Source organism: Coturnix japonica, chromosome 1 (genome assembly GCF_054131305.1).
Source record: "Coturnix japonica strain WE chromosome 1, WE-NBRP24, whole genome shotgun sequence".
Taxonomy (NCBI): Eukaryota; Metazoa; Chordata; class Aves; order Galliformes; family Phasianidae; genus Coturnix; species Coturnix japonica.
Genome location: NC_140663.1, coordinates 82,933,718 through 82,951,763, shown reverse-complemented (window position 1 = coordinate 82,951,763; position 18,046 = coordinate 82,933,718). Strand labels below are relative to the sequence as shown.

Genomic DNA, 18,046 nt, shown 5'->3' with positions numbered 1-18,046 from the left:
TACAGTAATTCACGACTCCTGCGCATAACAGGGTTTCAACTATGACCTCCTCAGAGTCTCTTGTGCATATCCCCATTTGTTTTGTTCTGTGAGATCAGAGAGATGAATTCCTGTTGACACCATGTCCCCTAGCCAGCTTTTATTCTGAATACAGAACATGAATGTACGTAGAAGCCTGAGCACTGAGTTATGAGTTTGGTATTTTAGCAGAATACTTTTGAGACTGCATCCTGTGCTACAGTCTTGATTGAAGAACATATGTTATCTAAAATGCATATAGGAACAACGAGACCCTGGAATTGAATTCATGGCAAGTAACAAATCAGAAAGTGGAAATGTGTGAATTAGCAAGAGGAGACAATCAAATTCTGGACTGCTAAAGTGAATTATTATTATTATTATTATTGTTGTTGTTGTTATTGTTGTTGTTGTTGTTATTATTTTAGCTCAGAGTTTATGAATTTTGAGGCCACAAAACTATGGGGTGGGGTGGAATAGGGGGCAGATTGTTTTGCCTTGCAGATATGATAACTGCAACCTACATCTGTAACTGAACAGAAAATGTTCCTAGGCATTTGTATCACAGGCTGATTCCTGAGGATGGCATCTAAGATGATGTGGGGGAATTTGGGAAAATATTTTGCTTCCTCTTTTAGCTATTCTCAACATCCACATTAGATTTTATCCTTATAAAACTTCCAGGTGCCCTTGAGGTTGCAAACAAAATCAGAAGGAAAATAAGTGTTTATTGAAACTTTTACACAACACACTGGAGAAAGTCTTTTCCACTACAGACAACAGCTACAAGAACTATGTCAAATGCTGACATTTTCTAAAATTTCAGAACTCTGCAAACATAAACCACAGTACCAATAGTGTGGCAATAGTGAAAAGCCATGTAAGACCTTCAGAAGCTACTTTGAGGCTCAAAGGTAATGAAAATACGCAGTCATTTATTCTCATTTGTATAGTTTTCACGTGGACTTTTATGACTTCAGTTTTAAGTTAAAAGTTTCAGTTTCATTCTGTAAGGTGTGGTACATTTTCTCAAGTTATACAGTAATTTCAGTAATTATATTTCACTATCTTTTAAAAAACAAAACCAACTACTGAAAGGCTAACGTGCATGAATATAGTTTGATACCAGGCTTTGATTTCTTAAGTACACCAAGGATTCCAGATATACTGCAATATTTTATTTTTAATTTTTTTTTTCCATTCAAATTTTACTATAATGCAACTTTTTAAAGTCAGTCAAACATTCTGCTTTGAGTAATTTATTTATGGTGAAACTGGAAACTGCAAAATCCTGTCAAATTTCATGTAATCTGCTGAAAATAATAAAACACATTTAGGGCTGACATTACAGGTTACATGAACCTCCCCCAGTGATTGATAGGTAACACTAAATAAACTTATTTACTTGGTTATTATAGTGTAAGAAAGAAAACTAGAAGAGTAAACAAAAATTCAGAAAGTAAACAAGTCTTTTTAAATTTATTTTATTTTATTTTTTTTAATTGAGACAAGGAAATTATTGGCACTCTTAGAATTTGAAACATTGTGATTTGTTTCTTAATCTGCTATAATGACTCAGAGATTTGGCTTATACTTGATGACAGTTGTCTTTTCTTTTTTTCTGATTAATTTACATGGCAGTAACTGTTGGTCATTTTTGACTTTCTTATGAAAATTACTGTACAATATGTGTAAACTAATAAAAAACTTATAATCCAAAATGAAAATTTTACTTACATTTCAAGTAAAGCAAAGACATGTTGTAAAAATAACCTTAATCCTTCTTTCCTTCTGCGTCTTCTTGAAGCCATGGCATTTATAGTCTGGTTTCCAATTAAACACAGAAGAGTTAAGTATAGTTAAGGATGGTTCTAATATTCTTAATGGAAGGAAAAAAAAAAATTAATAGGGTAAATGAGATTTGGCCAAGGAAGCAACAATTATGTAACCTTTGGAAAAATAAAATAACAGACTGTTTGCCACAACAGGATGGTTAAATCTGTTGACCTGTATGGGCTGTTCAATAGTAATCAGAAATAATGCTCTGCCATAACAGCTCATTCCTTCATTAAAATAAATAAATAAATAAAGTGAATATGTTGTTCTAGCATGAGATTAATACTTTATTTAAGACCCAATTTAGCCACTACAGAGTCCATCTAGTAATAGACTATTTATTTGAATAAGTAGACAGTTTACAGACATTATTCGTTTTATGCTTTTTAGAATGTCTGTAACTATGCTATTCACAGTCTTATGTTTATTTGAGATGTGTTTGACGTGCCCTAATTCTCCTTTTAATCTAGACCAATGAAGAGAAACCATTTCAAAAGTTGATGGATAGCACTAGGGCAATAAGCAGAAATGAGCATAGATGTTCACAGGTCCTGCCCTGATATACATAGATTAGATATCAAGAAGACAAATTATTTCCATAAATGCAGGACTAGCGTTCCTGAAATGGCTTTCCATTAATACTATATTATTTTATTTATTAACTAATTTAGTTTTAAATGGATGATAAATTTACATCAGGCAGGATCAGATTTTCCTTACTAATTGCAAAGTATATTATACTATCCATGAAATTATGACTGTATTCTGCCTTTCCAGAATAAAAAATTTACATAAGTAGAACTGCTGCACATTACGTCAAGATATCCATATATAGCTCTTCCTATTATTTAAATGTCTGCTAATGTAATCAACTTCATTTTGTTCTAAAGGCTCATTTCCATTCACTTTCAAGTTCTGTATCAACACCTTTTTTCTTCCCACAAAAAAAGGAATTCAAATATCAAGTGATTTAGTGGTTGTCATTCTTGCAGATCTGAAGCTGAGGAAAACTTCAGTTATTTAAACCAACTAATTTATTCAAGCTACAAGCAAATATGAACTGGATACCAATTAGTGAAAATAGGATTTATGCCTGGTTCCTAGTTTTCCAACCACTAGAGGGCAAGGCTTTTCTGCATCTTTCTCCATTTAAGAAACTGTTTGACTCCAAACGCGTACACTTGCATTTCCTGCAAAGCCATTGTGTGCTTGAACATGTCATTCTACCAGATATATCTGAACTTGAATCCTTTCTCCTCTATTGAAAAATGTTCAAGGAATGAATAAAGTCACAAGGTGTAATTTTTCTTACGGCTATCAGGATTTTGTTGTCAGTAGTCATGGTAGACAAGAGAAAAGATAAACCATCTTTTGATGTCAACTTACATTAACTCAAGTCCCTGCTTACTTTAAGTGTGCAAACTGCATTTTTGTGTTCATTATTTTATGAAGCTACTAGATGCATCAATGTAAATTGGCATAGAGATGTCAAGTACTTCCTTCAAATTTCAGAAATTTGAAAGGCAGTGATTATTAGAAAAAGGTCAGCTCTTTTTTATTAAAGAGAGTATCCAATCCTTTTGTTCTGTTTCTTGCTTTTGAATCAGTCTTTATTCTTCTTAGGAGAACACATTTCCCCTTCTTCCAAAGATATATAGCTCAACTCTTCTTACAATGGCAATCTCACCAACCTAACCCTTTTGTATTGTATTTCAACACTGATTTTTAATATATTCTGTGGGTTTTTTTGTTTTGCTTTGTTGGTTTTTTTTGATTTGTTTCATTTTGCTGAAATCTTTGCTAATGAATTCCAGAAATTTTACTTAATCTTTTGGTTCATTACTTCTGAATGGGCTGGATATTACAAAGTCCAATTCTGAATGTCTAAGTTTTGGGATCAGTCATAATCTGAGATCTTGTCTATAAAGGATATCTTGAATCCAGTTGTCATTGCTCTTTTCTCCATAATCTTTTTTTCAGGTCCTATTGCTAGCATAAGCTTGTCTATTAAAGTATCATTGAACTGAGTAAATCTCTCAAATTATTATCACCTTTGGGAGCTGCTCCAGCTTTTTTGACTGTACTGTTTTTCTCTAGTTATTTCCAACTGTTAGCTTTTACTTTTTTGTCCTTCATTTTATACAGTTCTCTTCCTGCTTTGTTTCTCATTTCTTCTTTTCTAAGTGGTGTCTTTGAGGAGGAAATATTGCATTCATGTCTTTTATTAAGATTCTTTCATCTTAACAATAGATTTGCTCATCAAAAAATCATCCTCATGGCTGTGATATGACTCATACACTGAATAAAGGAATGTGGCATTTGACTGATAAGCTTATAATGATAAATCTAAGTCTTCTAAAACATAGAATGTTCGTTTCAGTTCAGTTTGAAAGACTTAAAAGTGCCAACTGAACATCCTTTTAGCTTCAGGTGTTGCATTTTTCTCATAACGATCTGCAGTTGCTTGTGATGTCATTTCCTCCTGCATTTGACATTCATCTCAATTCTCACTCAAAACACAGATGACTTGTGCTTCTGGTGATACCAAAGTGCTGATAGGCAGTTTTCTGGAATGGTTAGCTTGTGGAAGCTGTGTTTGTTCACCTATTTATGAGAACAGGTGGTGGTGCTAGGTAAACTTTTCTCACAGACTTCAGTCCCATGTCTGTGATGTCTTTCATGTCAATTTCTGCCTCATCTCAGTTCTTTTATTGTGGGATATCAACTGATCATGTTTTGCCTCATTGCTACTCTTCGATCTGCTCCATGTGGACCAATTATTTGAAGGAGAAATTTTCGTTTGCACAGCTCCCCAAGAGCCATGGATTTCAAGATGAGGTCCTCAAGAAAGCCACTGAACAAATACAGGAAATTAAAACAGCATTAATTTAAGTGGGAAAGAATGCAGAAACAGATTGTGTTGACCTGCAAAAAAAAATCTGTGTATGTAAGTACTGGAAGAAAAAGGCTTTCAAGTATGTCTTATGCCAGAAATAGCTGCCAGATGTTATCTTGTTATGTTAATACATTATCTTTCTTGACATATCTTCCTTCGTGGAAAAGACAGCAAAAGGACCTGAAGCCCTTCTGAGCAGCTGAAACTCCACCCTGGAGAGGTATTTGTGCTATGAGTGAAGAAGTAATGTGCCTGCAGTCAGATGTTCTGACTGACTTCACACTCAGCAGCTCTGCCACCTCAGTGGAGTTGGGCAGTGCTACTAATGAAACCACTGCAAGTGGAAAGATTGTTATATCATTTACAACTACCTGACAGTTTGGAATATATTGCCTACAACTGTTCTGAATAGTTGGCACTGCCAGAAGTGCAGCTCTCCAATTAGAGAGAAATTTTATTTAAGATTTTCAAATAATTAGGATTTTAAATATGATTTTGAAATCAAAATGTACCACTTTCTGAGTAAATCTTAGTATTATGTATAAAAATAGGAAAATAAATATAAATAAAAATTAAGTGCTGTACATTAGTTCTGAGGTCTGCTCCCTAATATAACTGAAGTCAGCAGTCCCTTTCAGTAAAGGATTGAGTTCCTTTAAATTCAGTCCATAGGCAGAATTTTCTGGGTGTGGGTGTTGAGTAGAGCAATCATTACCATTCAACCATTAATAACTGTATGCATCTCAGGAATTAAATCAAGGACATGAATTAGCAGAGTAAGAAACAGTAATCACTAGTGAAGTATTTGTGTCAGAAAACCCTCCTCCTGGCACATTTTGCTAAATAAGAGTATAAGTACTATTTTAGTGGGAGAGTGAGTGTTCAGTATCACTTGACAGCTGCTTGTTGTTGATTTTGCACCATCAGTTCACCATGCACCACAAGAATGATCATGACAGCATGAAATATGCAATTTGGAGTGACTGAGGTGAGTTTTCACAATAGTCACTGAAGTTCTACAAATTACTAAATCTACATAAAATTCTTAGCAAGAAAGAACGTAAATGCTTAGCAGGAGATTCCCACAAATGTAAGAATATCAACACTGGACTTACTAGCAGGCAGTTTCAAATGGGGGAGTGAGAAGGAGAAGATGTATAGCTCTACTCCAACCATTTTAAACAGAAATCCTATTTAGCCCTCTCATTTCCTTTGATGGCATCATGATTTCTGTTCCTTCCTTCCTATAGAAGAACCCGTTTTTGGAAAAACTACTTTTTTTCCTTCCATCCATTCGTCTAATTATCCAATTATTGCAAGAAACCGGTTATTATTTTTGCTCATATAAAAAGCATGTTTTAGTTATCAGACCTTCTAAATCTGCAGCATTTTAGGAAAAATTTGCTTGTAGTTTTGTATATTAAATAACATACAAAGAGCAATATTCATTACAACTATTGTACTATCTACTGTATAAAACAGTCTTGAACTATACTATCCTTCAGTGTGCAGTTAATATATTCTACATGAACAACCAGATTAATTGTGTGTCTAGTACAAGTTACAAGTATAATTGCATTAGTTTCCTCATAGCATTTTGATTTACTATTTGAATCCCTTAAGGAAAGAATTATGACAGCGTTCTCTTTCTAAATAAAAAGAAAATAACAAGATAGCTTGTTTAAAATAATTCTTACATTCAATTCTTTCATTTTTCATTTTGTCTTTAGCAGAAATTAAGTTGCTATTTTTTATTCCGAAAAGTCTTTATTGGGTCTTTTTAGAGATGCTTCTGCTTCTCCCAGGGCAAAAAAAAAAAAAAAAAAAAAAAAAGAAGTCTGGAAACTTAATGCTTGAAATGCAGCAACATGAAGAATGAAGCCAGCATCTGGAATTTTTAATTTCTTTTCAATGACTTGATCTTTGATTATTGATGATATAGTGTAACATCTTCTGTTCTATTTCTCCCTATGTGTGAAATTGCTGCTGAAGACTTGTGAGTACACATGTACCTGCGAAAGCATATACTGATAGGAACAGTGAAACATAGTTCACATGATGAATTAACTTGCTTTTAGGACAAACTTTGAATGACTTTTCTTCAATTTCAGTTCGAGATGGTACAACATTATCTCAAAACACAACAGCTATTAAAATAATTCATAAGATTAAGGGTCCTACAAGACCCCTCAAGAATCCAGCATGATTAAAATACCTTCCAGTTAGAGAAAAGTTATACGAAACATAATTTTCCTGTACTTCTGCACCCAAACAGCGTTTAATTCAAATCACCTCCCTATAAATGCATGTATATGCAATTGGTACATCTCACTTGAAAGTTCAAAAGTCTCCTCTTTAGTCAGGCTATGTAAAATCAAATTCTCATGAGAAACTGGATAAATATAGAACAATTTATGTTCCAAACAGGTTATAAATGTATGCAAGGAAAATATCTGGGTACATTCTGCAAAGTTCCACGGGACTCCTGGAGTCCACTGAGGACAACTTCCTCATCCAGGTATTAGACAGACCAAACAGGGGGTAAGCGTCACTGGGCCTGGTGCTCACCAGTGTGAAGGAAATCATAAGGGGCATAGAAATGGAATAGAGCTGTCAGCTAGTCAGGGACACCTTTCCAGAAGCACAAGAACTCTCTATCCCCCAGCAGGAAACCTGCAAGGCTGAGCAAGGACCTGCTGATCAAACTGATGGAAAATAAGGAGAAGTACAGGCAGTGAAAGCAGGGATGGGTGGTAGACAGAAGAACAACAAATGATGTCATCTATCTGGACTTGAACAAGGCCTTTAACATGATCTCACACCACGTCCCTATATCTAAACCGAGGAATACAGATTTGAAGGCTGGACTATTTGGTGGATAAAGAGTTAGTTGGATGGTCTCAGACAGAGGGTGGTGATTAATGCCTCTATGTCCAGATGGAGGTCAGTGATGGGCAGCATCCTCCAGCAATCCATCTTGGGACTTGTGCTTTTCAGCATCTTTATCAATGACATAGACAGTGGGATTGAATGCACCCTCAGCAAGATTGCTGATGACACCAAGCTAAGGGGTACAGTTTATATCATAGTAGTAAGGAATGCCATCCATAGGGACCTGCATAGACTTGAAAAGTGAGCCAACGTGAACATTATGAGATTCAACAAGGCTAAGCTCAATGTATTACTCTTGGGTTGGGGCAATCCCAGGTATGTCTACCAGACTGGCAGAAAAACTTATTGAGAGCATCTCTGTGGAGAAGGACTTCAGGGTCCTGATGGACAAAAAGCAGGACTAGAGCCATCAGTGTGCTGTTGTAACCAGGATGGCCAACTGTATACTGGGCTGTGTCAAAAGAAGGGTGGCCATCAAGGAGAGAGAGCAAAACATTTGTCCCTCTCTACTCTATCATTATGTGTCTCCATTGGGTGTATTGTATCCAGCCCAGGTCCACCCAGCACAAGAAGGATGCAGAACTGTTAGAACAGATCCAGAGAAGGGCCATGAAGGTGATCAGAGGGCAAGAGCACCTCTCCTGTGACGGAATATTGAGGGAGTTGGGCTTATTTAGCTTGGATAAGAGCTTGCAGCCTGCAAAGGGGAGCTTATAAGCAGGAGGGAGATAGATCGACTTTCTACATGGTCTTATAGTGATAGGACAAGGGGGAATGGCTTTAAAATAAAAGAGGAGAGATTAAGGCCAGATGTTAGGAAGAAATTCTTTACTGAGACTGTGGTGAAGCACTGGCACAAGTTCCTCAGGGAGTTTTTGGATGTCCCATCCCTGGAGACATTCAAGGCTGGGTTGAATGGGATCCTGGGCAGCCTGATCGAGTGGCTGGCAACCATGCCCATGACAGGGGAGCTGGAACTATGTGATCTTTAAGATCCCTACCAACATAAGCCGGTGTATGATTCAACGAAAATTACACGGTCAAGCAGGGAAAAGCTTCCTGTTATAACATACAATGTCATGAATATGCTTTGCAAGCTTTATATTATCTCTTCTCTATCTCTTTGCTATCTCATCTACAATTTCTAAGTTTTAATGCCAATTCTGTAAATGCTGATGTGCCTCTCCGAGATGCACTGTAGCTGTATCACTGGTATAGACACATGATTACTCTTAAGTCTCAGTGGTAGCTGCTCTCCTAATGAGCCAAGATAAAATCATTAAAAAGTAATTGTGTGCAGGTTTTACAGATAAGTCTCCGCTCTGGGACAAGGCAATCCTGACAGACTGTAATATTTCTAAGGCAATATACTCCTCCCTTCCTGTTTAATGAGCCATAGATTTTTAATCTGGGACTTTTGGTGATAGGCAGAAATGCACAAGAGGTCTGTCTGGAGGTATCTGCATGTTGTATGTGGCTGTATTCAGTATATACAGTGAAAAGATGAGAAGTAAAACCAGCTCTAAATCTTTTCTTAAGTTCTGTGTTACAATCTGTGCCAGTTTCCACTAGTAATTTTCAGACACAGTACACTAGCCCAGATACATGTTTTCTTCCAAATGGTAGGTTGTGCTTAATACTCCCCTTTAATATAAGAGGTCAGTCCTTCAAAAACAAGGACTGAATTTTATAGCAAAAATAGAAGAAAATCTCAGCAACACTGTGAAAATTATTGCAATATAGAATATTCCATCCTTCTTAAACAAAATTGTAAAGATCAAATGCAGATATATCATAGTTATATAGAAACTTATTGATGTTAAAAATAAAGACAAATTTTTTCTCGTGGGAATCAGAATATTCTTACTACACAATACTATATTCATAATCAAACAAAATCCTCCCCACGAACAATCTGTAATTACATTCTGTGAATTTAGGAGAAGTAACAAATGTGAAACAAATAAGATCTTTTCCCATGCATCTTGAGAAAACCATAAAATCTACAAGAAAATAATGACATAAATCAGATTGTCAGACTTTCATCTCCCAGGAATGCATCTCACTTAAGAGCAGCCTGCCATACTCCACTACCAAATTTTCAAGCTTTTAGCATCTCCTGCACATCACCGTACCTCAACATTGCCTGCTTAAGATCATAACCCTGGTGTGAAATAATTTAGTGAAAAGAGCATGTTCTACATTGAGAAAAGAGCATATTCTAAAAATCTTTTTAGTGCCTCTAATTTGTAAAAACACTAATTTACCAATTCTCTATACCAGTTCCTATCAGCTCTTGAAGAGGACAATAAGAAGAGCACATAACAATGGTATTGGAGAATTTCAAGTGAATTTATTTGCGTGGAAGTGTAGTCAACTCATTAGGATATATTCCCAGAGGCTGGAACATCCCCAAATGAAGATGGCACAAAATGCGTTTACTCTAACTCTTCTGTGGGCAGTATATGTTGAAGTTCACTTTTATTTATATGAAAAACACTGGTAATTCATTTCAGCATTTGACTAGAACTCCTTTTCTGTTACACTTAGCAGAGAAGATTGGGGTTTTGTACTTCCTCTGGTGGCATTTATCTGTCATTTGTTATTTTAATTTAGAACTGAAAAGAGAAACAATGAAATTGTTGTGCCAAAAACTCAAATATGGATTAATGTGGGGGGATTTGTAATGTCTCCATTTGGAGTCTTCAAAGGCATAATGAAGAAATGCAATTTCAGTGAAATCTCTTTAAAAAGATGTTTAAGAAAAAATGATATAGAAATGTGCGTTAGTTAACACTATTTCTTATAGTAGATATCCACATACATGTTCTAGTGTTTGTTTACTTCTCAGGAGTAGGAACTCAATTTATCCTGAACCATTATCATGAAAAGAGACTCTCAATTACAATTTTTACGAGAAAGGAGATATCTCTTCTATCACACTGTAAGACCTGTTTAACTTCCCCAGTCATAAAGCAAGTACTGCTTATTTTCTCTCCTATACTGTCTTTCAATTCCTTTTCCAACATCTATGCTCAAAATTGTTCTTGATGTTTATGATGATAATGGTGTCTGCGCTGACCAGCACATTTATCCTTCTGTATTTCCACCTCTCCCCATGTCTACATGATGCCACGCTACGAAGGACTGTACTGCAAAAGAGAAGACTTAGGGCAGGCCCTGATCCTGTTTATTTATGAAATTTTAATCTCAGTGGAGGAGTATTGAACTGAAAAGTAGAGATTTTTATTTTTACTTTTTACCTTTCCTCTAGAAATTAAGATTTTTTTTTTTATGTCAAATATGAGTTCATATTGTAATAAATAAAACTCTTACTTGTTTTGGCAAGAGTCTTTCAGGAAAAACGATTGAAATCTGGACGAATTTATTTTTAGCCTGCCATCTAAACCTACATCTAGGCTGTTACATGCCAGGAGGCATGTACTTCTTGTAGAATCTCGGGGTATGGATTTGATTGATATTCCATCAAATACAACACCACATTGAATCTACCCCTTACGGTTGAACACAATTCATGTTACCTGATCTACACATTTCTCTTACACTACAATACAAGACTACTAGAAAGACATTTTATTAAAGCAGCATTTTTCTAAATCATGTTATTAAAATGTATAAAGCAGTTTCTTCAGCCTTGTTAGCTAGACAAGCTATTCTTAAGATTAAAACCAAGAAAGAGTAAATTACTAAAAAACTGGTCTGGAAGCAGATTTGACTTTTACACCTGGTTGCACAGTATTTTTTTTATGTCACCTTCAATGATTGTCTCAACTATGGTAAATTTTTCCCTGTGTATAAAATATGGATTACAATTCCTTACATCTTCGCAATGAAAGAGTTGAGATCCTGTCCAACAGTGAACTCTGCACATTTTAAGCTTTGTTTAAGGCTGACATCTATCCCTCTTTTTACTTAGGAGATATGGAACTGTTTAGAGAGTATTTTACAAAATTTAGCTGAAGGGCTGTGTTTTAATTCTTTCACCATATTGTCTTTTTATTTTATGAGCTACATAATCTTTATCTTCACTCTTGCTTCACTGATAATAATGGAAAATTAGAACAGATTTTTTTAACTCTATATAATGTTCTAGACTTACTGCATTTCTGACTTGATTGCTAGATAGTATAGACTTTATGTAAATGACTGGTGACATTTTCAGCAGTATACAATCTCCACGAATGTTGGAGATTGTAAATTGTATACTGAAAGTTATTAATTTCTGAGTTTCTTTACACAACTGAGCATGTTCTGCACTTTTCAGGAACTGAGTCCAGCTTTTCTACTTTCTGTTTTAACATTACTTCTAGGCTATTCATAAATTACATAAACTATCTCATCCATAGACTTTTGAAATGTGGAAGAATATTCAGTTTTTACAAACTCATGTGACTTAACTTTAATAAATCTGTTTACTTTCAGTGTAGGAAAGTGTGGGAATCAAATGTTTCTGCATTTAGAATAAGATAAGAATATTTTATTTCAAGATCTCATTATGTAAGTGAAGCAGTTTGTAGTTATTAGGTAGAAGTTATTAGGTACAAAGACTGCAGCTCCTGTCTGTCCAGCTGTCTGAAATAGAACTACTGATTTTTGGTGCTGGACAAATAAGACCTGAGTAATAAATGATCCAAAGAGGACAAGTTGAAATAATTAACAATATGCCTGTATGAACTAGCAACAATGTATGTTTTAGTGTTTAGTATGTTTAGGCCTCTAGGACAGAATGGAAGAAGCTTTGAAGGGAATTAACATATCAGTACGATAAGAGTACCGAGACATCTTGGAAACAGAAACAGCAGGATGGCGACTGACAAGATAGCAAGTGAACTAACAGATTTCAGAATGTAATTAACAAATGCAAACCTCGGGTAAAACTGTAACTTGTAATACCCAACCAAAGGGGAGAGGGGAGGGGGAAACATATGGGAGAAAAGGTATAAAAACTGTAACATCATGTCCATAGGCGCGCTTCTGCCATCAGGGCGCCCACCATTGCAATCGCGAATAAAAACTGCTTTTTATCAGAGATACCATCCTGACCAAAAATTATTGAGGATATTTCCAACAATAGGAATATATAAAAGATAGGTGAACAAACTTTTCACCAAAACTGTGGCTCAGTGCGTGCCGATTGATCAGTACCTGCCTACAGAGGTGTTGTAACAGAATCACTCTTACTCTGTGTCATGTAGGACTATGTCGTATTTCTTTTGTGTAACAATAATTAGGTTGTCACAATGTCCCTGATCACAAAGCTCATGCTTCAAGACCACTAAAACTGCCAGTCTGGTAGAGAATTGCAGCTCCCAGGTTACAGAATCAAGACAGAGATGCATACAAGGAAGTTAGAGGAAAAGCTTCTGTAATACAAGCAAAATTTCAGCCAAATGTAGGAAAGAAAATAAAAATAAGCAGATAAAAAATGAAGCATGAAGTTTTGAAACATATTTGGCAGTTTGCATTAGAAGAGAAAACTTAGTAACCATCGTTCTTATAGTGAGCCTTTCAAGGTGAACATCTGTTTTGTGGTAATGGCAGATTTTGACTGCAATATAATCTTTGTTTTTCCTACCTCTGCAATAAGAAACATGGAAAGTTTTGTTTGCTGATTATTATTTATGGTTGGTTTTTTTTGGTTTTGTTTTTTTTTTTTTTCTTAAATAAACATCAGTAAACTATGCCTACAAAAGGGACCTAATGAAATCTTATGTCCAAAGCAAAATATAGCAAATGTTAATGTGCCCCTTTGCCAGGAAATGACAAAGTCTCTATTTTGTGAGAGGTACAAGCAAATCTATTACAGGGTCAAGCTCAAGCCATGCTCTTGTTCAGAAAGAAAGCTATTTTATTTTAAGATTTTAGTCAGCTATACAGCTTGTTCATCTACCAATGTAAGTAAACCTCATTGAATAATTAATGTTCAGCCTTCATACAATGAAGATGGATGTATATTTGCCCAAGGAAAATAAATCAGGACAAATATGTCTAGTCTTTGGGATATGGCTTAAGAGATTTTAATTTCAGTTCAGAGAGTAAATATAGCAAAACATTCATACCTGCAACTTTTACCAACAAATTGAAAGAGTAAGTTTTATTTATGCAGAACGCTGAAAAATATTTATCACCTTTTGAGTTTATGGCAGTAGTTTATTGCCTTCTTTATCTTTTCTTCTAAATACTCCAGTTGTGCCACTCCAAAGGATAATATATTCCTCTGAAAAGGCTGACTAGAAAAGCCATGAGAATTTATTCTATCTGAAAATTCAAAAACCTTTACAGAATATCAATTTCATTTGGATGGAAGTTTCAGCTTTTACATTTCAAAATTCTTTCAAAGAAGCAGCTTTCTTTTCTTAGTTTCCTATAGATATGGATATACCATCATGAATTTATATTTATATGTGGACTTCTAGTATTTAAATAGCTGTTTTTCAGAAAGACATTAAGAGCCTTTAAACCATCAGAAAAGGAGAAAAACAGAATTAGCATTAATTAAATGGAACAAAGAAAAACAAAAAAAGTATCATTCATTATACAGAATGGCTTCTAAAGAACTATGACTTTATCTATGCCATACAGAAAGGGCAATTACTGACAAAAAGCATTCAGTGGAAAAAAACCTAAAAATGATCTGTCTTCATGCAAAATATACTGTATAATGGACGTTGTTAATTATGCTACTATGGTACTAAACAATCCTCATTTATTTATTTATCTATTTATTTCAACTATATAATATATGTTTTTATTCCATCATTTATCTTCCCACTTTTTCAAATTGTAGCTGTATTCAAGCTAATTTGATACTTGTTTGCTTTGTCTCCATCACAGTCATAGAATCATAGAATCACAGAATGGACTGGGTTGGAAGAGGCACCAAGAATCATTACGTTCCACTCCCCTGCCAAAAGCAGGGCCACCAACCTATAGACCTGGTAATATACCAAGCTGCCCAGGGTCTCATCCAACCTGATTCTGAACAACTCCAGAGTTGGAGCACCCACATCTCTCCAGTTTAAAGATAAGGATGTGGTAGGGGACGATGTCAAAGGCCTTGCATAAGTCCAAGTAGATAACATAGGTTGCCTTCCCACTGTCCACCACTGATGTCACTCCATCAAAGAAGGCCACCAGACTGGTCAGGCATGACCCTCCCTTGGTATAGCCATGCAGACTTTATTGTATCACCTGCTCATCTCTTGTGTACCTTAACATGTCTTCTAGGAGGATCTGTCCCACAACCTTCCCAGACAGAGAGGCAGGGCTCACAAGCCTGTAGTTCCCTGCATCCTCCTTCCTCTGTTACTTGTAAGTGCAAGTGACATTTCCTTTTTTCCTGTCCCCAGGGACTTTGCCCAACAGCCATGGCTTTACAAATACGTTGGAGAGTGGGTCAGCAATAATATCAACCAGCTCCTTTAGGCCCCTGAGATGAATCATGTACACATTCAGTCTCATGAGGTGGTCTTGGACTTGGACCTTAGAGCAAGTGGAATTTACTCCCCTAAGTAAAATGAATAAAGCATAAAGTAATTAGTTAAAATCAATTTTGTGGAAGTTTAGTAGTCAAGAAAATGATTTGCTGGGATTGCTTTGAAGGTTTCAGTCACCGAAGTCTGGATATTAAGTCAGAATGTCAATAAGCTCCTAACTGATCTCCTTGAAAGTTTCTGAAGAGCTGAAATAGAACATTATAATCTAGCCAAGAGCAGAATTTGGACCCAGACAAAATGTCATGAAGAAAGCAACCACTGACACCATACATGTCTTTGAAAGTGCTCAGTCCTTTGACATAACATTAAGCATGGCTGTATATTGCACTGCAGCACAGTAAAACGTTCCCAAATTTGTGACGAGGGAGATGAAGATTAAAAAAATGGGAAGATTTGACAGTGTTCACAACAGCTCCAAACTAGTACCTGATTTAAGATGCCAAGCTCTTAGACCTGTCATAGAGATTGGGGCATATGCTTTCCTGAATGATGAATATAAAAACGTGACAAGAACATCAAATTCTCTCTGTAAGAATTCTATCCACAAGGCAAAAGTAGAAAGATCAGATTGTTTATAGAGTTGTTAATAAATCTAATAAAAAGTTTGAAGTTTTTACTGGAATATATATTAACCCTAAATAGTTCACTGAATTTTCAGCTGGGAGAGTCAAAGTCACAAAACTTGTCCTTTTCAGCACTGAGTTACGCCAATACTCTGTTTCAACAAATTCATTTGAATAAATATTGTTCTGCTTAAGTTGACTGGGAGTTGGAAGGAAAATCTTTTGCCATTTGGTTTCTTTCACATACTGATTTTTTTTATTTTTTTTTTTTTGCAGCTGGGTGCTGCCAGTTCATTTTTGTCAGTTTTTCATGACTGTCAAGATAGCCTATTCTGGTGAAACAACATAAAGGCAAAAGGAAAAGACAATGTCTGAATACACCTACCTACACTGAGTAAGTCATGTAAAACGTTCTCAAATTGGCAAACTATCTGAGAGCTCTGAAACCAAAGAAAGCTTGACACATGCCTGCGGGTATTAAACTCAATATTCCAAGCTTTTGATTCCCTTTCATTTCTACTGTGGAAATGCTGAAGGAGTTCATGATTAGGATAGATACTAAGGAATTGTTTTCACCAATTAACTGCTGTCAGAACTAATATGCATTGTTTGCTGAATTACAGCCTACCATTTCAAACAATATTAATATCATGTGTCTGGATTGTTCCTTATAGTAATGCAAGCCTCAAATTAGGCAAGAAGGTAGGCATCCTGGGGGACAACTGAGAAACAGAAGGTTGAAGATCTGGTAGGACTGCAGAAGGGAGATCTGGAGAGCAAATCCTGAATATCTACTCAGGAGAATGGAGGAAATAAGAAGGCATGTGTCGTCAGAGATGAGAATGGCAACTGTAGGTCTGGGGGAACATATGGAGACTGGGACAAGATCTGGTGTGTTTTATGTGGTTAATATCTACTGACAGGAGCATATAATGGCAATGATGGATGTAAGGATGCCAAGAAGCACCAGAAGGAGAAACAATTTTCTAAAGTTTGTGTTAACTAAGCCAGACAGTCATGTTTTAATGCCTTATACCTAGCTAGCACAGTAACGCCAAAGAAAGACAGGTTCTTGTATTTCACTAGTGGTTTTGCTGCAGCATAGCTTTAGCATAGGTTTGTTTGTTAATCTTTTTATGGTCAGAAATAACTTTTAAAATGTACGGATTTTTCTTGTTTGATTTCATTATAGATGTAACTGAACGTCTTTCCCAGGGAAGTAGAAGAATCATGATTTACAGCAACATTCTTATTGAACCAAAGAGAGATCTTATGTCCGGAATGATGTTTTTACATGAAGATGAAGTTAAAATGTCTGCTGTTTGTCCAGATATTAATGTGTTGTTTTATTTTTTTTCTCAAAGTTGTAGGACACAGAATATCAGACATTAAATTGTTTGGAGCCTGTATATGTTCCTCTCTCAAAGGCATTGTTTTATTTTCAGAAACTTCTTCTGATATTCTACCATGACTTAATGCACAACATAAAACTAGGAATATTGAATTTGATTACAAAGTCACAGAAGATTCTTTTTCCTGAAGAAATAGTAATCTTGCCATATCTAGAGTGCACTGTATCTTGTCAAATGCAGCTATGAATGCTTAAGCATAATTAGAAACTATCCACAGCAAAACTACATCTGTTCATTCCTGCAAGTTCCTATATTTTTTACACTGTTGATCTCAACAAATACGCTATATTCAATGCACTGGGATTGTTTTTTTTTGACACTGAGATATTTATGTACAGCATATGCTTATGACTAACCAGTGTGGAGGATTGAGTGTTAAATGATCAAATTACAAGAAAGAACAATTTAAACATTTTTGTTACATACTTCAACTATTCTGAAGTTTGAAAGAATTAGTCAGACATCTTAGTACAACTCTCCAATGACAGAATATGACTGCCACATAAACATAGTACTTCTTTTCAGTAGTACTATACTTACTGACTTCATTATGGCCTTTATTATCCTTTACATTTACATTCTTGAAGAGTATGGTATAGAGCATCTGTTTTCCATCATTCTTAAAGTTTTCTTTAAGGAGAATCCCAAGCAATGATAAGAGCAATCTTCTTGTAAGAGGCCGATAGGGAGGATTTATTTATATCGATTTCTTGTTCCCAAGAAAGAGCATAGGAAAAAAAATAGTTTGTGGCTATTTTTTTTACTACCCTGAAAGATTATTCACTATAGAAATCAGGCCCTAATGACAGCTCAATTCAGCAAAGGATGCAATGTCTCCCAGTACACAAAGGAGGAATTTGCATTCTTTACAGCTTGTATGCCTTAACAACACAAGACAGGACAAGAAGCATA

At 35.5% G+C, this 18,046-nt stretch overlaps 1 long non-coding RNA gene across 1 annotated transcript; it reads left to right on the top strand.

The window, feature by feature from the left end:
* The first annotated feature begins 15,995 nt into the window (after window positions 1-15,995).
* On the top strand, window positions 15,996-17,131 carry LOC146762562 (uncharacterized). The gene is made up of 2 exons (XR_014938413.1): window positions 15,996-16,116; window positions 16,915-17,131. It is a non-coding gene; the product is annotated as an uncharacterized LOC146762562 (long non-coding RNA).
* The last annotated feature ends 915 nt before the right edge of the window (window positions 17,132-18,046 follow it).